Consider the following 10621-nt stretch of genomic DNA (forward strand, 5'->3'; position numbering starts at 1 on the left):
TGGATATGCGTTATCTTGTGCTGATGGAGGATGATATTGACCCTATTCCGTGGTTCTTTCCATGTTGGAATCCTAGATCTATTTGGTCTATAATTAGACCTTTGGTTGTAGTTAAAGCAATTCCTGTTGTTCATTACATTATGGGGATGTGTCCTCATATCTCTGTTACCTATTTCCTGATCCTGAAGATCTTGGAGTGCTTCAGATTTACTGTGGGTGGGGATATTAAAATGAGTATTCTTATTTCTAATAGGTGAATAGTAAGGTTTAACAGGGGTGTGTTGATTTGAAATCCGTAAATTGCGTTTATTAATATTTTTATTAATAGTTTGGTTAGGAGGGTTCATTGGTGTTAAGCTAATGGGTGGAACTTGTTTAGATGCTTCCCATTTAAAGACCAAACCATCTTTGTAATCTTTAATATTTTTTGCGCTTTTTGGCTTTTTGCTCATCAGTATTATCCAATAAAATTTTCAATTTGTCAGATTCTTGTTTGTAATCCTCTCTCTTTATATATGGAGCTAATTTTTCTCTGGTTTTACTAATTTCAGTGTCAAGATACACAAGCTTCTTCTTTTTCCTTAATACAAGGCACTTGAGTATGTCAAGACCCAAATTGTTAAAAAATTGGTGCCATTCTTGGTCACTATTGATATTGTCTGTTTCTAGTGGAAAATCACATCTAAGTGACCGTGTGACCACACCTTCTTTTATATACTTTTCTAGAAAATGTGAGAATCTCTGATGTAGTATGATTTGCTAAATGGACAAATAGTCCATGTAAATTATCCACTTCTTCTTCGCATGTGAATATATCATCTGAAATAATTGGTCTAGAAGTTCTGTACTCAAACACATCCATAATGAATGATATTGAGTAAGAGAGTATAGAATAACAATTATCTGGCTGCTCAACTTGTAGAGGTAAAGGTAAGACAACAAAAACGCAGGATCAAAGTGCGCACACTAAAAGGACAAAGAAGGCTGCAAGCATAAAGGATAAAACCTCACAATCCTCAGAGAACCTAAATATAGAGTAGAGTTACCACTTTGAACACCTTGTGCTTATTGACCAGTGACACCATCCATTCACCTGTCTACTGGATGACCTAGAACTTTACAATCTTTATGTCTTTTGGGACATAAGTAGTGATTTCGAATCATATGTATTCACCTTATGTATTGTTATGCTCATTCATTATTTGTTTTTTATCTATTTTTTATTTTTCATTTATCAACAGTTTTTATATTTTGTTACGTTCACTACATGAGCGCTGCATACTTACTCTATATTTAGGTATGGTACGGCCGCAAGGCACGCAGACGCGAGTTCACGGAAGGGGAGCAGATGCTCAGGATAGTCCCTCACCTCCAGAAACAAGCTCCAGCACACCTGGGAAGGACCCTACAAGGTCCTTCGCAAGTTAGATGTGACTAGCTATGTCATTAGTCTTGACGCTCGTTACCGCCAGCAGCGCACGGTTCACATCAACATGTCGAAAGAGTACCATGACCAGACTCTGCCCGTGCTAGCCGTCTGCCCCGCCTCCACAGGCGAAGCGGATGAGGGAGCCCTGCCCAACCTCTTACAAGCCACCAAGGTCACCACCTCCCTAGATCAGATCCCCACGGGGGGCTCGGCTGAGCCCCCGCCAGGCGGCCCAGATGCGGACTGTGCTAGCGGATCGGGCCGTCACCTTTTCTCCATCCTAGACCGCATCTGCAGGGCTGGGCTGACAGTGAGACCTGAAAAGTGCCAGTTGAGAATGGCTGAGGTACAGTACCTCGGACACAGAGTAGGGGGGGGGGGATACTGAAACCTGAGCCGGCCAAGGTTCAAGCAATTTATGACTGGCCCACCCCCCAGACCAAGAAACAAGTGATGGCATTCCTTGGTACTTCCGGCTATTACCGTAAATTTGTACCTAATTTCAACTCCACGGCCCAACCTCTGACTGACTTGACCCGGAAAAACAGTCCCAGGATGGTGAACTGGACCTCGGCCTGTGAATCCACCTTCCATGACCTCAAATCCGCCCTGGCAAGCAACCCTGTCCTGGCCGCCCCTGACCACAACAGACGCTTCCTTGTGCAGACAGACGCCTCCACCTACGGCCTAGGGGCCGTCCTCAGCCAAGTCAACGAGTCTGGAGAGGAACATCCCGTCGCCTTCCTCAGCCGAAAACTACTGGACCGGGAAGTTGCCTATGCTACATTGGAGAAGGAATGTCTGGCTATAGTCTGGGCCCTAAAGAAACTACAAACCTACCTGTACAGCAGGGAATTCACCATTGTCACCGATCACGACCCCCTCACGTGCCTGAACCGGGTGTCCAGGGACAATGGGCGTCTCCTTAGGTGGAGCCTCGCCCTCCAGCCTTATAATTTCACAATCTGATATAGACGGGGAAGCCAACACCAAAATGCAGATGGCCTTTCCCGCCAGCAAGACCCACAGTAGCTAAGTCAGGGGCCCACAAGTGCCTTCAAGGGAACCTGGTTTCGGTTTTCCTTATCGGCACTTGTAAAAAGGGGCGGAGGAGCAGTGTCACGATATGGGTCTCTGCCAGTCCCAGGTATTAATTCCTTGTTCCTAATCCCTCCTGGCCATAGAAAGAGCTTCCTCCAATTAGTATTCACTCCTGTGTGCCAAAGGCCCCTAGCTGTAATTAACTCACCCCTCCACAAAAGGTCCCAAATTCAATGAGTGTATACATCCCTAATTAGTGCCTTACTTTTGTATTAATGTATTTCCCCCACTAATTATCCTGCCCAACCAGTCCTTTCTGTGTACAGCTACAAATTAAATTACTGTAGTTCCATTCTCTTCATTGTCACATACTAATGACCCCCCTCCACCTCTCTTCCTGCTCAGGGGGTTTAAGAGGCCAGTGTTGGTCTCTCTTGTTGTGCCATTCTGCTGGGCAACCACTGAGGGGTTCAGCTGGACTTTAGTGGCCCCTCGGCTCTGCCTGAGCTCCATTGGAGGAAGGGGGGTCCCAGAAGCTACATCAGCCCTGCCTGGAACGCTGTCAGCTCTGCCTGAGACTATCGCATCAGCTTTGCGTGAGTGTATGCTCCCCTTGTGCTATCTGACTGCTTATGAACTGCCTCTTGGATTACAAATTGCTGTGGAGCCTTTAGCTTTGCCCACCGGGGCTGGATTACAAGTATTTTGGACTCTCTCTCCCTGCACTACTCCCCATTGAGTGACTGTTGTCTGTTTTAATAAAGCTTTAAGTGTTTGCCGTCTGCCTTGTGTGTTGTGTCCCGCTTACCCTCCGTCACAAATGCTTAAGGAGGGATATGATCTCCATGTATAATACATAAGTGGGGATATGATCTCCATGTATAATACATAAGGGGGATATGATCTCCATGTATAATACATAAGTGGGGATATGATCTCCATGTATAATACATAAGGGGGGGTATGATCTCCATGTATAATACATAAGGGGGGGATATGATCTCCATGTATAATACATAAGTGGGGATATGATCTCCATGTATAATACATAAGGGGGGATATGATCCCCATGTATAATACATAAGTGGGGATATGATCTCCATGTATAATACATAAGGGGGGATATGATCCCCATGTATAATACATAAGGGGGGATATGATCTCCATGTATAATACATAAGAGGGGATATGATCTCCATGTATAATACATAATGGGGGATATGATCACCATGTATAATACATAAGGGGGGGATAAGATCTCCATGTATAATACATAAGGGGGGATATGATCTCCATGTATAATACATAAGGAGGGATATGATCTCCATGTATAATACATAAGGGGGATATGATCTCCATGTATAATACATAAGGGTGATATGATCTCCATGTATAATACATAAGGGGGGATATGATCTCCATGTATAATACATAAGAGGGGGATATGATCTCCATGTATAATACATAAGGGGGGATATGATCTCCATGTATAATACATAAGGGGGGATATGATCTCCATGTATAATACATAAGGGGGGATATGATCACCATGTATAATACATAAGGGGGGATATGATCTCCATGTATAATACATAAGGGGGGATATGATCTCCATGTATAATACATAAGGGGGGATATGATCTCCATGTATAATACATAAGGGGGGATATGATCTCCATGTATAATACATAAGGGGGATATTATCTCCATGTATAATACATAAGGGGGGATATGATCTCCATGTATAATACATAAGGGGGGGATATGATCTCCATGTATAATACATAAGGGGGGATATGATCTCCATGAATAATACATAAGGGGGGATATGATCTCCATGTATAATACATAAGGGGGGATATGGTCTCCATGTATAATACATAAGGGGGGATATGATCTCCATGTATAATACATAAGGGGGGATATGATCTCCATGTATAATACATAAGGGGGGATATGATCTCGATGTATAATACATAAGGGGGGATATGATGTCCATGTATAATACATAAGGTGGATATGATCACCATGTATAATACATAAGGGGGGATATGATCTCCATGTATAATACATAAGGGGGGATATGATCTCCATGTATAATACATAAGGGGGGATATGATCTCCATGTATAATACATAAGGGGGGATAAGATCTCCATGTATAATACATAAGGGGGGGATATGATCTCCATGTATAATACATAAGGGGGGATATGATCTCCATGTATAATACATAAGGGGGGATATGATCACCATGTATAATACATAAGGGGGGATATGATCACCATGTATAATACATAAGGGGGGATATGATCTCCATGTATAATACATAAGGGGGGGATATGATCTCCATGTATAATACATAAGGGGGGGATATGATCACCATGTATAATACATAAGGGGGGATATGATCTCCATGTATAATACATAAGGGGGGATATGATCTCCATGTATAATACATAAGGGGGATATGATCTCCATGTATAATACATAAGGGGGGATATGATCTCAATGTATAATACATAAGGGGGGATATGATCTCCATGTATAATACATAAGGGGGGGATATGATGTCCATGTATAATACATAAGGGGGATATGATCACCATGTATAATACATAAGGGGGGATATGATCTCCATGTATAATACATAAGGGGGGATATGATCTCCATGTATAATACATAAGGGGGAATATGATCTCCATGTATAATACATAAGGGGGAATATGATCTCCATGTATAATACATAAGGGGGGATATTATCTCCATGTATAATACATAAGGGGGGGATATGATCTCCATGTATAATACATAAGGGGGATATGATCTCCATGTATAATACATAAAGGGGGATATGATCTCCATGTATAATACATAAGGGGGGATATGATCTCCATGTATAATACATAAGGGGGGGATATGATCTCCATGTATAATACATAAGGGGGGATATGATCTCCATGTATAATACATAAGGGGGGGATATGATCTCCATGTATAATACATAAGGGGGGATATGATCTCCATGTATAATACATAAGGGGGGGATATGATCTCCATGTATAATACATAAGGGGGGGTATGATCTCCATGTATAATACATAAGGGGGGATATGATCTCCATGTATAATACATAAGGGGGGATATGATCTCCATGTATAATACATAAGGGGGGATATGATCTCCATGTATAATACATAAGGGGGGATATGATCTCCATGTATAATACATAAGGGGGGATATGATCTCCATGTATAATACATAAGGGGGGATATGATCTCCATGTATAATACATAAGGGGGGATATGATCTCTATGTATAATACATAAGGGGGATATGATCTCCATGTATAATACATAAGGGGGGATATGATCTCCATGTATAATACATAAGGGGGGATATGGTCTCCATGTATAATACATAAGGGGGATATGATCTGCATGTATAATACATAAGGGGGGATATGGTCTCCATGTATAATACATAAGGGGGGGATATGATCTCCGTGTATAATACATAGGGGGGGATATGATCACCATGTATAATACATAAGGGGGGATATGATCTCCATGTATAATACATAAGGGGGATATGATCTCCATGTATAATACATAAGGGGGGATATGATCACCATGTATAATACATAAGGGGGATATGATCTCCATGTATAATACATAAGGGGGGGTATGATCTCCATGTATAATACATAAGGGGGGATATGATCTCCAAGTATAATACATAAGGGGGGGATATGATCTCCATGTATAATACATAAGAGGGGATATGATCTCCATGTATAATACATAAGGGGGGATATGATCTCCAAGTATAATACATAAGGGGGATATGATCTCCATGTATAATACATAAGGGGGGATATGATCTCCATGTATAATACATAAGGGGGGATATGATCTCCATGTATAATACATAAGGGGGATATGATCTCCATGTATAATACATAATGGGGGGGATATTATCTCCATGTATAATACATAAGGGGGGATATAATCTCCATGTATAATACATAAAGGGGGATATGATCACCATGTATAATACATAAGGGGGGATATGATCTCCATGTATAATACATAAGGGGGATATGATCTCCATGTATAATACATAAGGGGGGATATGATCTCCATGTATAATACATAAGGGGGGATATGATCACCATGTATAATACATAAGGGGGGATATGATCTCCATGTATAATACATAAGGGGGATATGATCTCCACGTATAATACATAAGAGGGGATATGATCTCCACGTATAATACATAAGGGGGATATGATCTCCACGTATAATACATAAGGGGGCATATGATCACCATGTATAATACATAAGGGGGGATATGATCTCCATGTATAATACATAAGGGGGAATATGATCTCCATGTATAATACATAAGGGGGATATGATCTCCATGTATAATACATAAGGGGGGATATGATCTTCATGTATAATACATAAGGGGGGATATGTTCTCCATGTATAATACATAAGGGGGGATATGATCTCCATGTATAATACATAAGGGGGGGATATGATCTCCATGTATAATACATAAGGGGGATATGATCTCCATGTATAATACATAAGGGGGGATATGATCTCCATGTATAATACATAAGGGGGGATATGATCACCATGTATAATACATATTGGGGGGATATGATCTCCATGTATAATACATAAGGGGGATATGATCTCCATGTATAATACATAAGGGGGGATATGATCTCCATGTATAATACATAAGGGGGATATGATCTCCATGTATAATACATAAGGGGGGATATGATCTCCATGTATAATACATAAGGGGGGATATGATCTCCATGTATAATACATAAGGGGGGATATGATCTCCATGTATAATACATAAGGGGGGATATGATCTCCATGTATAATACATCAGTGGTTCCTATAGTGACACTGTACTAGTAATGGGGGAGATCAGTGACCTATAGTGTGTTGGTAATGTAACACTGGCTGACCCTGGCTGGGAGGGGCGATAACTGACCCTGACATCATCTGATGTCACTAGTGGCAGGAATACAGTGATCAGTGAAAAATTCTATATACTGACACTGTACTAATGTCAGTGGCTGGGTGACGGGGTGATCAAAGGGTTAATGTGCTAATCTACGGCGTGTGTGTAAATTGTAGCGCTTTTACTGACAGTGCGGTGTTCTTTCTTCTCTCCCTGGACCGACGTGGGGGACAGTGGGGGCGCAGATACACCCCTAAATAGAAAGTGACGTAAGGATACATCGCTTTGCCCAGACCCACCACTCGCCCGCAGATTGTAGGCAGGCAATTGGCAAGTTGTTCAAAAAAAAAAACAACCTTAAAAAAATTTAAAATTCTCAATACAATATTTTTTATTTTATTTTATTTTTACATTTTTAAATGCAGTTGGTAACATTGTACTACTCTGGGGGGTGATCAGTGATCTTTTTTTTTTTTTTTTTTTACAATAACACTTATTGGGTCCCTGTAATGCGCTACACAGCCAGGCAACACGCATTTTCTTCCACACTCTGCACACTGGAGTCAGAAAACATTCTTTGATCTTGGTTTTGTAATTTTATTTAGGGGTTTAGATCTCGGATGGGGTTGAGGGGTGTATGGGATGCCCACGGGAACTGTGAACTTGAGGACAAACTCCTTAGCAACTATGTACAGATGGGGACAAAAATAGTTTCTCCTTTAAGAACATTCCAGCTCTCTCTCCAGCTTTCCAAAAAAGGTGTCATTTGGGGGGGGGGGGATTTGTACTTTCCTGGAATTTTAGGGCCTCAAGAATTGAGACAGGCAGTCAGTTGGACTGATCATTTTCAATGCTACGAAGTATAGCTGGTAGACTCTTTTTCTTTCCGACTTCCTCCGGATCAACTCTGGGTGTAGGATTATAACTCTTTTTTTTTCTATGGTTGAACTGGATGGACTTTTGTCTTTTTTCTGCCAGACTAACTATGTAATTATGTAGCATTAGAATGAGCAGTTCTGTAGGTGAATTAAGGGCTGAATGTGAGGGTGTAGAAGGTAAGTAGGCATTGTGTGCCGTCATCTACTTAGATCTCTAGGATATAAATTCTGGCAAGTACTTCTTTTTATTAGAACAGAAAAAACAAATATAGTTACATAGTTAGTCTGGCTGAAAAAAGACAAAAGTCCATCCTAATATGATAGAGATCTTTGTGTGTCATTTATATATTTTCTTTGTTTGAATGATAATACCATCCCATGAAAATATCTCCCAACGTATCATCCAGCTTAGTTATCGAGTCTCTCACCCTCCCCGGAGTGATGGAAGAATGTATCCAACTTTATTCCGTATGACACCGGACATTCGGGCCTATTATACGGCTGTTGTACATTTCTTGAAGCATTTTGGGTGGAACTGGGTTGGAATAGTTACATCATTGGATGGCTGCGGTGTCGATGAGGCCCAAGAACTGAGCAGGATGATGAGCCAACACGGGATCTGCATACATTATATCCTTCAAATCTCTGCACATTTGGAATATAATTATCGGCAATCAAAGGTTATTAATGAATCAACAGCTAAAGTCGTGGTAGTTTGTGGAATTTCCACAATGTACTTTTCTTATTTTGTTGCTTCTATTATACCCTCTGCTATAGAAAAGATCACATTTATTTTCCCGCCGTCGTGGAGTAAAGTCCCAGATACCTTCTATACTAATTTTAAACCAATCAACTGCACCTTCATATTTCAGTGGCCACAAATGAAAAGCGTGAACTTCAATCATCGTGGTGTTGGTGTCAACTTCTCCAGCTGCTTAACTGACCCAATACTGGAAGATATTTGGATTTCTTTGCTTCTGTGCCGTTCCCCAAATCCGCACAAAAATAAACTTTTTCATTTATATTCTCCTCTCTCTTTCAGACCTTGTACAGATGTAATTGATATTTCTGAAGTATTTTTTAAATATACATCTATACCTTCCTATGCATACAGGGCTGTGTATGTTCTGGCCCACGCTCTACACGGAATGTACACCAAGAAAATACAATCTGAACAAACTGGATTCCAGCACAGAGTGAGTTGGATAATAAGTGCTTATGTTACTCGGGGGCGTATTTACCACAAGGCAAAAAAAGGCATTTGCCTAGGGCGGCATTTTTTTAGGGGGGGCAGCACTGGCCCCTGCAGGAGGGACATGGGGACCAGGTGGGATCTGAGAGAGGCTGTGGGCTGCTTGATGGTGTATGCAGAGTCCCACTGTCATTCCTGGGGATAGCCAGACCTGTGAAGGTGAGTGTCTTTTTTTTCTGTCAAGGGGATGCTAGTAGAAGGCTCTTTCGGGTGGGGGTGGAGCAGGGGTGTTGTTGGTCACCGTCAGGCGCTCTCCATTGGGGGGGGATGTCCAGAGCTGTGAATGTGAGTGTCTTTTTTTCTGTTGGGGGGTGTTAGTGAAAGACTCTCTCAGGTGGGGGTGGAGCAGGGGTGTTGTTGGTCTCCATCAGGCTCTCTCCATGGGGGGGATGTCCAGAGCTGTGAAGGTAATTGTCTTTTTTTCTGTGGGGGGGGGGGGGTGTTAGTGGAAGGCTCTCTCGGGTGTGGGTGGATCAGGGGTGTTGTTGGTCACTGTCAGGCTCTCTCCATGGGGGGGCTGTCCAGAGCTGTGAAGGTGTCTTTTTTTCTGTTCGGGGGTGTTAGTGGAAGGCGCTCTCAGGTGGGGGTGGATCAGGGGTGTTGTTGGTCACCGTCAGGCTCTCTCAGGTGGGGGTGGATCAGGGGTGTTGTTGGTCACTGTCAGGCTCTCTCAGGTGGGGATGGAGCAGGGGTGTTGTTGGTCACCATCAGGCTCTCTCCATGGGGGGGCTGTCCAGAGCTGTGAAGGTGTCTTTTTTTCTGTTCAGGGGTGTTAGTAGAAGGCTCTCTCAGGTGGGGGTGGATCAGGGGTGTTGTTGGTCACCCTTAGGCTCTCTCAGGTGGGGGTGGAGCTGGGGTGTTGTTGGTCACTGTCAGGCTGTCTCAGGTGGGGGTGGAGCAGGGGTGTTGTTGGTCACCTTCAGGCTTTCTCCATGGGGGGGATGTCCAGAGCTGTGAAGGTAAGTGTCTTTTTTTCTGTGGGGGGTGTGTTAGTGGAAGGCTCTCTCGGGTGTGGGTGGATCAG

This window comes from Staurois parvus, unplaced genomic scaffold, assembly GCF_062004578.1.
Source record: "Staurois parvus isolate SC_StPar_1 unplaced genomic scaffold, SC_StPar_1.0 ptg000143l, whole genome shotgun sequence".
Classification (NCBI taxonomy): Eukaryota; Metazoa; Chordata; class Amphibia; order Anura; family Ranidae; genus Staurois; species Staurois parvus.